The sequence below is a fragment of the Brachyhypopomus gauderio genome, chromosome 7, assembly GCF_052324685.1.
Source record: "Brachyhypopomus gauderio isolate BG-103 chromosome 7, BGAUD_0.2, whole genome shotgun sequence".
In the NCBI taxonomy this organism is placed as follows: domain Eukaryota; kingdom Metazoa; phylum Chordata; class Actinopteri; order Gymnotiformes; family Hypopomidae; genus Brachyhypopomus; species Brachyhypopomus gauderio.
Window position 1 is genome coordinate 27,662,311 of NC_135217.1, and position 15,129 is coordinate 27,677,439.

Here is a 15,129-nt window from a genome sequence, read left to right on the forward strand (position 1 = left end):
CTTGGTTTTTACTGTATTCACTGTTTGCAGGGACGACCTAGCTATAGTTCCACATCTCCAACAACATACACATTGTTCAGTGATGTACAATACTCTGCAATTTATAGATACAGATGAGGAACACCACTGTTCCCAGCTCAGCTCTCCTGGACTCCCAGTCCAGCATTTTTGTTCTGTTTCAGTTTTCTAAATCAGCTATTCGTATATCCTTACCTCACCCAGGTGTGCTGGGAATAAAACCTGTGAGGTAGCTGGGAGCCTTTAGGGACTGGTTACAGAATCACTGCTGTAGCTGAAACACACAACTGTGCAGCTTCCTCGAACACAGAATTCATTCATGAAATTGTCTTAAGAATTTGAGTACATTTAACCTATTTGGAAACTACAGGTTTAACTACTCAATAATAAAGTTCAGTTTATTATTCTAGCATTGCCACTTTCATGCTAACTGTGAAAAGCTTGTCTCTGCTAATTTTTCTACCTCTCTGGTTGCTAAGTTACTGGCTGCACAATGATAGCAAGTAACAGTCTTTTTACCCATTCAGAGATCAGTAGGCCTATAGTAATTTGAAAATGAGTAATGTAAAATTATAAATTAACAAGATGTTTCGAAGGATCACAGGCCCATACAAAAAAGCATGTTGTACATTATATTTATTAAGTATACTTTATTTAGTATATAGTAAATATCTTGATTTAGTTAAGAAATTCTCAATCATATTTACTTTATTACATTATGTTGTCTATTATTTTCTAAATCCAATTATCTTAATAGTTTGATCTTATTTACTTTACTTCTTATTATCTTATTTACTTTACCTTTTTTACTTTTTATGTTTGTCACGGTGAGGGGGCCGGGTCGCCACCAGAGGGCGCGCATCCCGGCCAGCAGCCAATCCCAGCACACACCCCCGCGCACGCAACCACTCCCACAGTCACAATCACCATCATACTGAGCACCTGTTTCTTGTTTACTTTGCTCTTCTTAAGCCCGCAGGTCGTCTGGTCCAGTGCTGCACATTGCCGCCATATGAGTGTCTCTGGTTTCTGCGTGTCAGTCACTGCGTTCCCTACCTGCGTGCGCGCTACGAGCTTTACTTTGCAACACTTGCAGTGTATGCATTACGAGCCTTACTAGTGTTAGCTACGAGCTTTACCTTGCATCTCTTATAGTGTGTGCGCTAAGAGCTTTACTGGTGTGCGCTACGAGCTTTACCTTGCATCACTTACAGTGTGCGCTAAGAGCTTTACTGGTTTGGTTGCCATGGACAATAAACATCCTTCTGTTCAACCCCCGTCTCCAGCTGCCTCTGTCCCGACGCCTCCGGCGTCACAGAATGTGCAGCCTGGAGCAGCCGGAGGCGAGGGCACCTCCGCTATAGAGGTATTGGCCCACCAAGGCATCGCCCTGGGTAGACAACAGCAGGAGCTCCAGGAACTCCGCGCAATGGTAACCACTCTGACGAGCTGTATCCAAGCGTTGTCAGCGCAGACGTCCACACCCTCTCCGAGACCGCGGACACCGATTCCTCCTCCTGAGCCTTACATCGGGGATCCGGAACGCTGCGAGGGCTTCCTGGTCCAGTGCAAACTATATTTCACCAGCATGCCCCACCTCGTGGATGTGGAGAAAGTCGCCTTCATGGTGAACCGACTGCAGGGCAAGGCACTGGACTGGGGAGCAGCCCAGGTCAGCGCAGAGAAACCCTGTACCCGCAGCTACGACCAGTATGTTCACGAACTGCGGGCGGTGTTCAACCACCCTAGCCGCGGGAGGGTTTGTGGTCAGAGCCTGTTGCAGCTACGTCAGGGTAACCGTAGCGCTGCTGACTACGCCCTGGAGTTCCAGTCACCATACACGTTCAGGGCCGAAGGGAACATATCAGTTTTTATGTAATCCCTTCCACACGCTATTCAATCACGTTAGGTCTCCCCTGGTTTAAGCTCCACAACCCCGTCATCGACTGGTCCACGGGTAAGCTGCTAAAGTGGGTAGCGCCCCTACAGGGCACCCGGTCTCGTTGAGAGCCCTAACATCAGCTCCACCCCAGTCATTCCCGCTCCGTACCGTGATCTAGCGGAGGTGTTCAGCGCTGCCAAGGCTACCCAGTTACCACCCCACCGACCCTGGGACTGTCACATCACCCTCAAGGCACCCTCGAGGAGAACACGGTCATCATGGTGGTGATAGATCAGTTCTCGAAGATGGTTCGCTTCCTCCCCCTGCGGGGCCTGCCCACCGCGTTGGAGACTGCGGATCTCTTGTTTCGGCACATGTTCCGGAAGTTCGGTCTGCCTGAGGATATCGTGTCGGACAGGGGACTGCAGTTCACCTCGCGTGTGTGGCGGGAGTTCCTGTCCAAGCTCAACATCACGGTTAGCCTAACCTCTGGTTACCATCCGCAGGCTAACGGACAGGTGGAGCGCGCAAACCAGGAAGTGGGAAAGTTCCTGCGCGCTTACTGCAGCGAGCACGTGGACAATGGTGCGCCCTTCTGCCCTGGGGCCGAGTACGCACAGAACTCCCTCACACATTCCAGCACGGGGATGACACCGTTCGAGTGCGTGCTCGGTCGCCAGCCGCTGCTCTATCCTTGGAATGCCGCGTCCTCAGACCAGCCCATCGTCGAGGAGTGGTGTAAGAGGAGCGAGCGGGTGTGGGAGGACACCCATCAGCGGCTGAGGGAGGCGATCCGGCGATTCAAAAGGAAAGCCGACCGTCGGAGGGGAGAGGCCCCATCTTATCAGGTAGGGAATAAGGTGTGGGTCTCTACCGAAGATGGATGCCTGGGCAGGAGAGGTAAACTGGGGGAGAGATATGCCGGCCCGTACGTCATCTTGAGGCGGCTTAACCCAGTTACTTATCGCATCAGTCTGCCCGAAGACAGACGTGTGTCGCGTGCGTTTCATGTGTCCGCTCTCAAGCCATACAGAGCAGGTGCATTGGAGGAGGCCTCGACGTCACGGCCGCCCTCGCCGCTGCAGTTGTCGGACGGACCCGCGTACCTCGTGGAGAGGTTACTGGACTCGAGGCGCAGAAAAGGTGGTTTACAGTACCTGGTGGACTGGGTCGGATACACAACTATACAGGGATGTGTAGCATACTTTTCACTATTAGTTTACTATTTAGGTATTAAACTAAATTGGCAAAACAACAATACTTGTCAGTGATTTTAATATTAAAGTCAGCAACACATTCATCATGTCCACTGCACATAAACACCCTACTTCTTGCATCTTGTGACAACATGGCTGAGTTCAAAATGTGTGAAGTTTACATGAATGCATGACTGCTACACTGGGTGGTGTTGCTGCTACCTTCAAAACAGTATGACTGCAAAATATCTCACCCCACACTTAGCTGGAAGACATGTTGGGAAAGTCCATAGTGTACCACCAAAATATCTCACCCCACACTTAGCTGGAAGACATGTTGGGAAAGTCTATAGTGTACCACCAAGATATCTCACCCAACACTTAGCTGGAAGACATGTTGGGAAAGTCCATAGTGTACCACCAAGATATCTCACCCCACACTTAGCTGGAAGACATGTTGGGAAAGTCCATAGTGTACCACCAAAACATCTCACCCAACACTTAGCTGGAAGACATGTTGGGAAAGTCCATAGTGTACCACCAAGATATCTCACCCCACACTTAGCTGGAAGACATGTTGGGAAAGTCCATAGTGTACCACCAAGATATCTCACCCAACACTTAGCTGGAAGACATGTTGGGAAAGTCCATAGTGTACCACCAAAATATCTCACCCAACACTTAGCTGGAAGACATGTTGGGAAAGTCCATAGTGTACCACCAAAATATCTCACCCAACACTTAGCTGGAAGACATGTTGGGAAAGTCCATAGTGTACCACCAAAATATCTCACCCAACACTTAGCTGGAAGACATGTTGGGAAAGTCCATAGTGTACCACCAAGATATCTCACCCCACACTTAGCTGGAAGACATGTTGGGAAAGTCCATAGTGTTCCACCAAAATATCTCACCCAACACTTAACTGGAAGACATGTTGGGAAAGTCCATAGTGTACCACCAAAATATCTCACCCAACACTTAGCTGGAAGACATGTTGGGAAAGTCCATAGTGTACCACCAAAATCTGAGAATGGCTTCGGATACTTTAAAAAGTAAAAAAAAAAACATTTATTTTACTAACATCATAAAGAAACTATTTTGAAGTAACTTTCATTTCATGACATAAGTCTGTATTTACATATTTACTGTAACGTGAGGGGTAGGGATGATGCCAAGGCGTTGCTGAACAGGCAGAACGTTTATTATGAACAGTGCGTTTAGCGCTTAGCAAAACCACCAAGACATAACACAACACGCAGGGGCTGCTTGGACAACAACGAGCGGCAAGCACATCAACACACATTAAATACTTTTAAAATAAACAAGGATCAAGTGCAACACATATCGCTAACACAAGGAACAGATGCGATGGATGAATACACCCAGACACCAAACCACGCCCACAAACACACCCAGACACCAAACCACACCCACAAACACACCCAGACACCAAACCACACCCACAAACACACAGACATAGACGGCCCGATGGAGGAGTCAGGAGCGGACCATGACATTTACACTTAGTCACACCTGTTTCAACCCAGGTTTCGTATGAAATGAAATCAAATAGTAAACATCTATACACTGCTTCAATTAAAGTCTTTGAAGCATTCTGGAGGTCTGACAGGAATCTCAGGGGATTTGATGAGTTGTAAAGTGCTTCTTCCCCATTGATTTAACTTTTGAGTCACATTCAGTGTTGATCCCCAGGAAACCCGTACAGCAAAATACAGGCTATGAAATTATATTGTTTAGTACTCATTAACAGATTACAGTTTGTTCATAAGAATTTGTACTGCCTATGCTGACTCCCCACCTGACTGCCATGTATTTCAAAACTAAGCTTAGCAGTCTTGAAACATCGAATATAAATTATACCTCATGTTCTCCCTGTCTCTGCTCTGACAGAAAATGCTTATTTTGTGACAATAATGCAAGGGTAGTACGATTAAGTTTAGTTTTGACCATCATATGAAGGCAACTTAATCATCTTCTATTGTTTTACTATTCTCTATTTTTTTTATTTGTAAAATGCAATATATATGCTACTATTTTAACTAAATTAAAATGAAGTACGGTACTTAAACACACAAAATAACCAAATCAAATTTGGTCCCGATTAATGTTAACCATTACGTTGAACAAAGCTTTTATAAGCAAACTGCACAATCTGCTGACATATCTTCTAACTTAAACTTAATCCATCCATAAAATTTTTATTTTGCTAATGTGTGGACTTGCAAGTTGGGCAAGCAGCTACCTGATGGAACGTTAGCGAGCCATGTTTGCTATAATTATTCATTTCAGTTGTATTATTTGTTGTTGTTGTATGTATTTATCTATATGGAAAATAATGAAACATCAGCACAGAAATGCCACTTCAATAATGAACATGATAAAAAATAAAAATGTCCATTTACATACCCACAATGACATACTTCAGTTTGTAAATTATCTGTCAATCTTGAGAATTGAATTGTAAAGTAAATTATTCTTAAATTTAGGATACATTTTTACTCTTGACATTACATTATACACATAAAATCCACAAAACCTACTCATGAGTAAGAACATTTGTTGTCTTTATGCATAATGAATGCATGTAATCTGAATGTATACTTACTTATTCTTAGTTTAAAATAAGTTTACGGCTAGTACACTTGAAGAAAACTATGTCTGATATGTCCACTCATTAAATCTGCCCCATCCACTACCCAGAAACCCCAGGCAGAAGCTGGGGCCTGTGCACGATGGTGTGACACAGGAAGAAGCTGGTAAGTGGGCAGGAAACACTCATAGCTGCTCTGCCCACACGGGTCAACTCTTGGGGCTGTTTCATGAAACACTCAGTTAGGGTCCAGGGAAATGTGTGTTGAATACAGGCCTGTGCTTAATCCCTTCAGCTTAATGTTGGCTAAATGTGTTACCTGATTTTTGAAAGCATGAAATCTAAGAGGAGCCGGTTGCTATTATGCAAATCAGGTGATGGTCGGTTCCCACTGGCTTTTACACACATTATCACTAGTTCTTATAGCTCTGGCTGGAACAGAGTGAGTCCCACAAAATGGATTTTGATCACCTTTGTGGTGTGTCTTGTACATTTATACAGAATCCAGTTGATGTTTACTGTGGTCATCTTAAAAGAAGGACAGTTTTGTTTTGATTCATGTCTGGATTCTTCAGCAGTGTATGTAGCTGCGATTACTCTCATGATTGTACACATGCTAACTTGGGTTAGCAGTAGAAAATATTAATATTTTATTTTAAAAGAAACTTTTTCTGTATTCAGCTTCTTTTTAGTGTACACTATGCACAGTTGGCTGCTGTTTCTCACCAGTGTGGTGACTTGATGTAAAAGCATTGTGTAGAGTGTTGACTGTAAAGCATAGCAGAGTACTGAGAATGGTGCTGTACAAATATAACTAATAATAATAATCTTTTGCTTTTTTATATTTTATTATATTATTTAATTGTTGGCAAAGGAGTTAGATAACATGACAGTTGTCTTTTACATATCTAATATCTTAAAAAGAAACACTATTGTATGTAGTAGAATTGGCACGGTATGGCGGGCCCCTACTGGTCGCCTCCGTCTACTGCAGCAGTTGTGATGTTGTTGTGTGCGTCCCTCAGGTGGGCGGAGCCCGCGATCCGTCTCACCTGAGGGTCGTTTGTTTGTCTATATATGTCTTGTCTTTGTACCAGTTGACCGCTGGTTATTATATCCTTCATTTGGATCAACGTCACAGGTTTTAGGTTTGCGCACATTTCTATTAAACCTTTCATTGTCCCTGAGACTTGGCGTGATCGCTTCCATTTTATTTCGCTCACCCTGCCCGTCACAAGAATATGGTGGTAGATGCAGTCAGAGGGTGAATATGATATATAAATACGATTAAGATAATCAGAAATTAACCTGTCTTCAAGTCCTCTTGAATGATAATTAATGAATCAATGAATTTGAATGACAATCATCATCACCGTCACTGCCATCAGCTTTCTGGGATCATTACTGCATTACATTCTATGGTCATTGTTAACACACTGCAGCATGCGAGACGTGTGTAGCCTGCTGATTCTGGCCCTAGAGGTTGGGGTTCTGGATACTGTTCTTCGTTATGAAGATGCGCTGAGTCATCATGATCACTTTGGCTCAGAGAACAGATTGAATACAGATTGGCTTCCACCAGGAGCTGCTTTTTTGATTGACATATAAAGAGGTGGGGGGGTGTAGAGTTTTTGTTGAAAAGCGTAATGACATTGAATCAAGGATGGCATCAGTGATTGTAATCAGCTCATGTAATATCATAAATACTTTTGTGTCAGTCGATCTTATTGAATTATAAACGAAGAGTGCTCGTTCTTGTTAACAAGAACTTGACTCTTGCCTAAAACTGTATTCATCTTCTCTCATCCATTTCACAGCTCTGAGAACCAGCCGTCACTACTGTCAAAGGCAGTATGCTCCTCTGAGCTTAGCAGTGTGGTGTGGGGGTTTGTGTGTGCATTACGGACTGATCCCCGGTGACCTCTGACATGAGACGTGCATCAAAGAGTAAAATGGTGAAAGCCATGGAGAGACTCTGAGCGCCTCTGTGACCATCTCCAGCAGCCTATAGCAGAATGTGATATCCTGTGAGGAGCTGCAGTCTGACTCGTACTCACTCCTGGAGATCTTTAATCTGTCATGTACTGTCGTCCCAATCTTGGCACCTCACCTGCCCTTTTAATCTTCTTTTACCGTTTGGCTGAAACAAAATCTCTGACATAGGATACAAGCACACCGTAGCATGTATTGTGCAAACAGGTATTTTTATTTATTTCTTTTGTGTGTGTGTGTGTGAGTGTGAGTGTGTGATTTTGTTTAATTTTCATCACAAACTCAAATATTTCTGTTTTTAGTGCAGAATTTAATCAAATGACTCTTATACCTCTTTCCATCAGCAGTTTGTGTCTGTCACTGACCTTCATTAAAAACCATAACTGATTTGGTTGGGTGGCAGCTGATGTAGCAGAGGAAGGAGGTTTGGGCATCAAGCTAAGAAAAAGACAATTGTGAGCTTTGAATACCAAGACTGATCTCGCATGACTGGTGGCAATTCTGCTCTGAGATGGCAGTTCTAGGCTGGGGCATTAATATTTCAATATTAGAGAAATTCAGCTATATTTTATTTGGGTGGTGGGTGTGGGTTCTCAGCTGGTATGTTTATGAGGCATGGCAGCATTTATGGAGCTATTACACGTGTCATTGACACCACTGGGTTGAGAAAAGTCAACCACCCAAAAATATTATCCAGTAGTGATCCTGTGTTCAGAAACTGACCATTAATGAGGGCTAGAGGGTGTCAAAAACAAGTGGTACATTACGGTACATGTAAACCTACAATGATTTCCTGGTAAAATACACAGCTACTGTGTTTTTGCAGTTTGTCTGGAACCTATAATTAATGCATCAGGCCTTCAGCACCAAACAGCAGTAGGGCAACATCCTAATATTGAACAAATTCCAAAACTGTGTTTTTTTTAGGCAATTATTCATAAATGGCACTATAATTCCAATATTGTCAGGCATTCTTAAGGAATGGTGACACACAAATTGATGATTTGACAGGGCTGCCCTGCGCAGTATAACAATGAGGGTGCATTCAGTATTCCTCACATGTCTCTTTAACAGCAGGCTAGTGTCAGAATGGTGTTATCAGTGGCTCTCAGTCTCTACAGCCCTTCTTTCTCACTCCATTGTGGAGGCTGCTGCCATGTGCCGCTAATTGAATGTGTGCACACAGCACGGTAGCGGAAGGCCCAGTGGTGCATGTCCTCGAGAGAGAGAGAGGGGAACAGTAGGGTCGACAGCCTAAAGCTTAACGTACATTCTTTGTATTCCTTGCGACTCGTTGTAAACAGGGCCATGGAAGTGAAGCTCTTGCCGCTCGTCCAGAGCAGGACGGAGATTGCCGAAGCACACCACCCAGTAAAGGGGTGGGTGGCGCAAAATTTTATTTCCACATTTTTCCTCTACATTCCAGATTTGTGCCTGGATGTTAGGTGTATTATCTTTTCTTATTTGTTTTTTTGTTTTGTTTTTGTAGAACGACGAGGCTAATATAGATAATGTAATTAAACATTTACAGAAAGGATTCCTGGTGAAATGGATGTCTATTTCTGGTTATCTATAGTAACTTATAAATTCCAGTGCAAAACGTAAATGGAAAGTATCGGATGCCAAACAGACCTTGCCTGACTGGGTCTATTTGGGCTAAAATTAAAATAGTTTAAATCTGACTTGTCACTAAATCATCCATATGGTGTTCCCATAGGGTAGCTGTGCATATAAAGACTATTCATACATGTTTGTTTACATTTGAAACCAGTTGTTAGTTCTATATTTTAGTGCTGTCTCATTAGTTTTTATACGTGCGCCTGCATGTGCACTTGCATGGCGTTGCCAACGTGGTGATCCTGCCAGCATCCCAGTCTACGCTCGGGGCCTGGCACTCCGCCCAGCCAGGTGGCGCTGTGCACGCTTCAAGGGTGTCCTCATTTCTTCATCATTCTTCTTCATGCCCAACTAGCACTAGTCCTCTGGAGGCCACCCTTTCTGTCTGCTCCTCCCACTTTCTTCACTTTATATGTTTACTACACACATGTCAGTGTTCTACTCTTCATATTCACAACTTCATTGCTGAAGTTATTATTTAAGTATTCCCTGTTTCACGTCTGCTAACACATCCCATTCAGCACATCACTATAATGAGCATGCCCTTAATTAGCTGAGACAGGTCCCTTATAAGATTTAAAGTACAAACATGGACAGTCATACAGATTAGAATTTAGCGATTAAGAACCACTGCAGTTATGCAGTCCATGGTTTGTTGGCCATAAGGTATGTAGGTTTTAATATACAGTATCTACCCATCTGTTTGATTGGTATCAGCATAAGTATTCTATGCTCTGATGTGTGATGTATTCTACTGTGTTCAGTTTAATGTATAGCATGCAACACTGGCGTAAACCACCATGAATAAAAAACATCTTTATCTTTCATGAAAATTTGGTGAGGTCAGGTTGAGTGAGCAAATGTTTCAATCTATGTAACTATGGTACCGATGTTACCCACAATTAGCATGTCAGTTCATCGTGCAGATGATGTAAGAACTATGATGTCACACTGCTTGATTAGTTCATTTAGATGAGATTCCAGTTTGAAATCACTTTTAACTAACATAATCTCGTACTCTTACTCACTTTGAAATGAGTAAGAGTACAAATGAATGTGCTTGTTGCATGTCCATGGACATCATTACAGTTGCCCTCCACTTTAATATGTGTAAATGTCATAAGTAATGATGTGCTCTGCTCATAGCTGAGGAAAGGTCAGAACTCACCATCACTGGTTTGGTGTCCAGTCAGGAATTCATTTCAACTGCTGCAACACATAGACCTCCCTCTCCTCTAAACACAGCATGTGAAGTTAGGCACCATTAGCAATGTGGACCAAGATTCATTTAGACCTATAGCAGCTGTGTAAGGATGTGCTTGACACACAGACACACATAAATAAATAAGTTAATAAAACATTTTATTCATATTATTCCAGTAAAGTAGATATTTTGCTTTTTTTTTAATTCATCACAATGCTCTTACCCAACACAGCGATAGTTTTGGAGATCCGTATAGCAAATGGTTGTGCTGAAGACTGTATATTAGTACTCTAACAGAACCCTAATAGATTAAATAGAGGTCTATTAGATTTATTTATTATTTATTATTCTGTCTTTTATATTGTTATCTAGTTTCATCACTCATTAGTTGTACATGCATTATGTTATTTCATGCAAATCGATGATTGACGTATGGTATTTGAATTCTTACTGGTTTCATACGCTGATGCAAGCTTTTGGATATCTTTTTGGTATCTTCTCAATGTGTATCTTCTCAAATAGTAGGAGAAATGTAAGTCAAAATGCAGCATCTTGTGTTCACAGAAGTCCTTCTGTTCCCAGAGTGCATCTGAGTTCCATTGCACTACAAATATTTCAGATGTCTGCAGTGACTGTATAAGGTGATTCTGAGAGTGCCATCTCCCCTTATTTCCCAGATAGCACATACTGCTGCTGGTGCTGGTGGTGTTACACAAGACAGTCAGCCTGAAGATGAGCAACACGACTGTATGAATTGGAACAGTTTGAACAGTGGTACAATAAATCTAAGGCCCAGTCTTCTGGTGTTTGGATAAACAAAACTGCACCAGTGTGGTAAAATGATGTCACGCATGCATGGCTTAAACATGTACTTCATCCGGACATTGTGGCTTTGCTATGAGCAGTGGGAGTGTTTTAGGAATCTGTTGTGCCACATCATGTCTGTCCTGTGCTGAGTGTGAGTGAGAAGGTGTTAGAGTTGCACATCTTCCTTCGATGTGGGTGAGTAATTGTATGCTAATAAGCACAGTCAGACAAAGTGAAAAAGCGGAAAGAGAGGAAGAGAGGAAAGGCAACATTTGTACAATTGCCCAGGCTCACATCTTCAACGGTAACCATGGAAATAATTATAGAGGAGACGCAGACTGTTTGAGGGAAAGAAAAGAGGAAGAGTTGAGAAGGAGGAGTGAGAGAATGTGAGTGGTTAGAGGATGAGAGAAGATCTGCGTGACTTTTGGAACCTATATTGCTATAAATGTCATTATGGCCGTACTTATGAAAGGGTGGTTGCATCTTAGTGTAGTTTATGTGTATATGACCGTAAAATACATTATGCACTTAGATTTGGATGGAATAGCCTAGATTTTGTGTTAACCTACATTACAACATTCCTCATAGATTTTTAAATAACAGCAGGCTGCAGTTGTAGACTATAACATACCTGTTCGCGAGACCCATGAATTATAGGCTCGCAGTTATGCAACCAACACATAAAGAGTCTTTTTATTTAGAGTTACTTAGTAAGAGAGATGCATTTCAATCACCTTCGGCGTCCCTACCATCTGTCCGTAAGACAGGATGGTTACAGCTCTCCGTTACCACCTCTGTTTCCTCCATGTGGGCTTGGCATGCAGTTGTCATGGAGACGCATGGTCAATTAAAACACGAGCGCTTTGGTTTTACTTGATTAAATCAGCGATAAAGCCATTAAGTGCGCATTTCGCAAAACGCGTTTTGTTAAGTCATTCCGGACGACTGCCGCCGGAGATCGTTTTCATAAATGCTGTTGTATGCAAGATGATAACCGTGATGTTGTACGGGTTTGCTGTAGTCGCAGCTGTTCTGTAGATATTGGTGAACTGTGATTTACAATAGGGGTTATTTTTAAATGAAAAGGAGAGCTGAGTGTTCCGTGAAATGGTGTGTGTGTGTTGGGGGGGGGGGGCTCGGTCTCGCGTTCCCACACGAAATCTGTCTGTGTGAACCGCTTCTCCTAATTTCTTCAAGTATTTGCACACCGGAATTATCTGTCACTCTTTGTGTGGAAACGGTGCGTCTATTTGTGTATGTGAAGCTGAGAAAGAGTGAGTGACTGAGTGAGAAGAAGGGGGAGAGAGATAGAGAGAGAGAGAGAGAGAGAGAGATAAAGTACTCTCCATCACTCTCCACCCTAGCGCTACCCCACCCACCTCCCCCCGTCTGCTACACCCTCTCCTCCGCGGAGTACTGACAGTGAGAGTGGGTGAGAAGGAAAGGCAGTAACAGGAGAAGAAAGACTGGCTTTAGTCACTGCATACGTACCTGGGCGATCCGAGCTTCCAACAGCTGGAGAACGATATTCCGGACTACGTGTGGTGGAGTTACAGCCCCGCCACCGCTGCTCGTACGGACGGGACCGGTGTCAGTTCGCCTGCTGGAACCGCTACGTGTTTAACGCTTCTCCGTCCTTTCTACGGTTTGTCTCACAGTTCTGAGAGGGTTCTTGGAGTGATCTTCATCTGGAGATCGTTACGCGTCCCTGGTTGGTAGAGGCGTTTTGATCGGGAGGATCCCGGCGAGGTGATGTCCTGTGTCGGCGTGGGACGCGTATTTCTCTCCTCCAAACGAGCATTTTACACCATTATTTGGCTTCCTCTTGCTGGGACCGGTTCCAGCTCGAGTGAGCTGAAGATTTCACATTAATGGTGAAATTACTATAGTACAGCGCAACATTCATTCTCTCTCTCTCTCTCTCTTTCTCTCTCTCTCTCTCTCTCTCTCTCTCTCTCTCTCTCTCTCTCTCTCTCTCTCTCCCTCTCTCTCGCTCTCTCTCTCTCTGACACAGATACGCGTAAATACGCACGATCATGCAGAAGTTTCAGGTTTACGCGTATCAAGTTTTCTTGGCTACGTAGTCAAATTCTAATGTATTTTACTTCTAATCTAACAATTAATCTAAATGGTTAATTCTATTTCAGTTCGGATAATGATTTACTAATAACATTTCGACACATTGACTTCAACAATAACGAGCTGATTAACGCTGCACCGTTACACGGACTTTAAAATTGATAGACAAAACTAAAAAATGAGAGAATATCGCCACAGACTTTGTGCAGGTTTTTGTGGGAACGACAGAAGGACTCAGTGCGGGGACTGTGAGTGGGTCGGGGGCGCAGGGAGCCGGAGGGGGCCGAGGACGCGGGGCTCTCCGCGTGGCTGCCCGTGGTGGGACAGGCGCAAGCGGTGCTAGAGAGCGCAGGGCGGACGGAGGAATGAGTGGCGCCTTCTCCACCTTTCTCAACCTAGGCTTGGTTCCCTGGAACAGCCTACATCGGATACGTCCACATCTTTTTTGCCTGGAGATCGATTTGCTCGATTTTAAATATGATTTTATCTACTCTATATAACAGCACAATACTTATATACCACACATTAACTATTCTTTTTTAATGATAGAAATACTAGTAGACATTTTAGATTGTATTAAGAATAATCAAACTTTAGCCTTACTGAGTTAGGTAGTGCCCTACTAGATGTCTTTATTGTCATTTCTGGATATAGCCTATATGATGTACTTTTATGATTCCACTTTTAAACACGACTTAAGTTTAAAGTTTTTAGTCTCGGGTTTATAAACATATGAGTTGCTTATTTGAGGTGAACTCGAAATTAAAGACCTGAAGTTCTGTTTTGTTTTCCTTGGAGGCTGGTAAAGATAGCATGCATGACTTGGCTAGAAATTTTCAGAGATAGCAGCAAGCGGTACTTTGTTGAATGAATTAATGTGATGTGATCTAGACTAAGTGTGTGTGATTAAGCATTTTTATTCTCAGAAATATGGATTTGGTCCTTTGTGATTTATTATATACCAATAACATACAAACACACACACGCATCTATGATCAGAACCCGACATGTCAGACAGATGTATGGCGTGGACAATCGCACTAGGGAATGTATCGTCAATGAAAACTCAAACCACTTCAGCAATCAAGGTATCAAGACACCTGGAGTAAATTCTCACAAAAGGAGCATTCTGGAGTGTCCTCATGGACACGCGTAGGTGTTTGTCCATCCAGTGTGCAGAAGTGGAAGACAGAAAACTGAAGAATTAAATTACATCACACCGTTTCTACTGTAGGTAGGAGTCGAATACCTACTTAATATATATATGTTTGTCATTGTGCCATTCTTAACTATTTACTGCAGTTTTATGGTTTCTCATTTTCAGGCAAATAATCACTCAGTAATATCAAGAGTCATATTGATACCACTAATCAGTAACATCAGTGTAATCCATCACTATCAAATGGTAAAGTTGACATTAATAATTATGTGGCTCCATTGCCTGAACAATTCAGAGAAACTTTTGATCTCAAAATTCTGAAAAAAGCTTGGATATACTTTATTGTAGGTCATTCCTGTATCAGTACCTATATGCTGTTACACATTACTGGAATAATTTGAATAATGCAGTGTTTGGAAGTATATGCAGGTTGTGTCATGTAATATACATGTAGATATATAAAGAATGAATCACTGTAGAATTTAGTAGCTATTCTAATCCATCAGATTAGAGACACCTAAACCTGGGAGAGAAACACTTTGAAAACACTATATCACT

General features: G+C 42.8%; 1 protein-coding gene across 12 annotated transcripts in view; it reads left to right on the top strand.

The window, feature by feature from the left end:
- syngap1b (synaptic Ras GTPase activating protein 1b) overlaps positions 1-15,129 on the top strand; it is a 96,163-nt gene that overhangs the window by 33,973 nt on the left and 47,061 nt on the right. The window contains exon 1 of one of the 12 annotated variants that reach the window (XM_077012961.1): positions 12,535-14,646. The exons of 10 other annotated variants lie outside the window; for them this stretch is intronic. The gene's annotated coding sequence lies outside the window, so the exon portion shown is untranslated. Of the gene's footprint in view, positions 1-12,534; positions 14,647-15,129 lie in introns of those variants that run through there. One more of the 12 variants, XM_077012962.1, reaches the window with a different exon arrangement.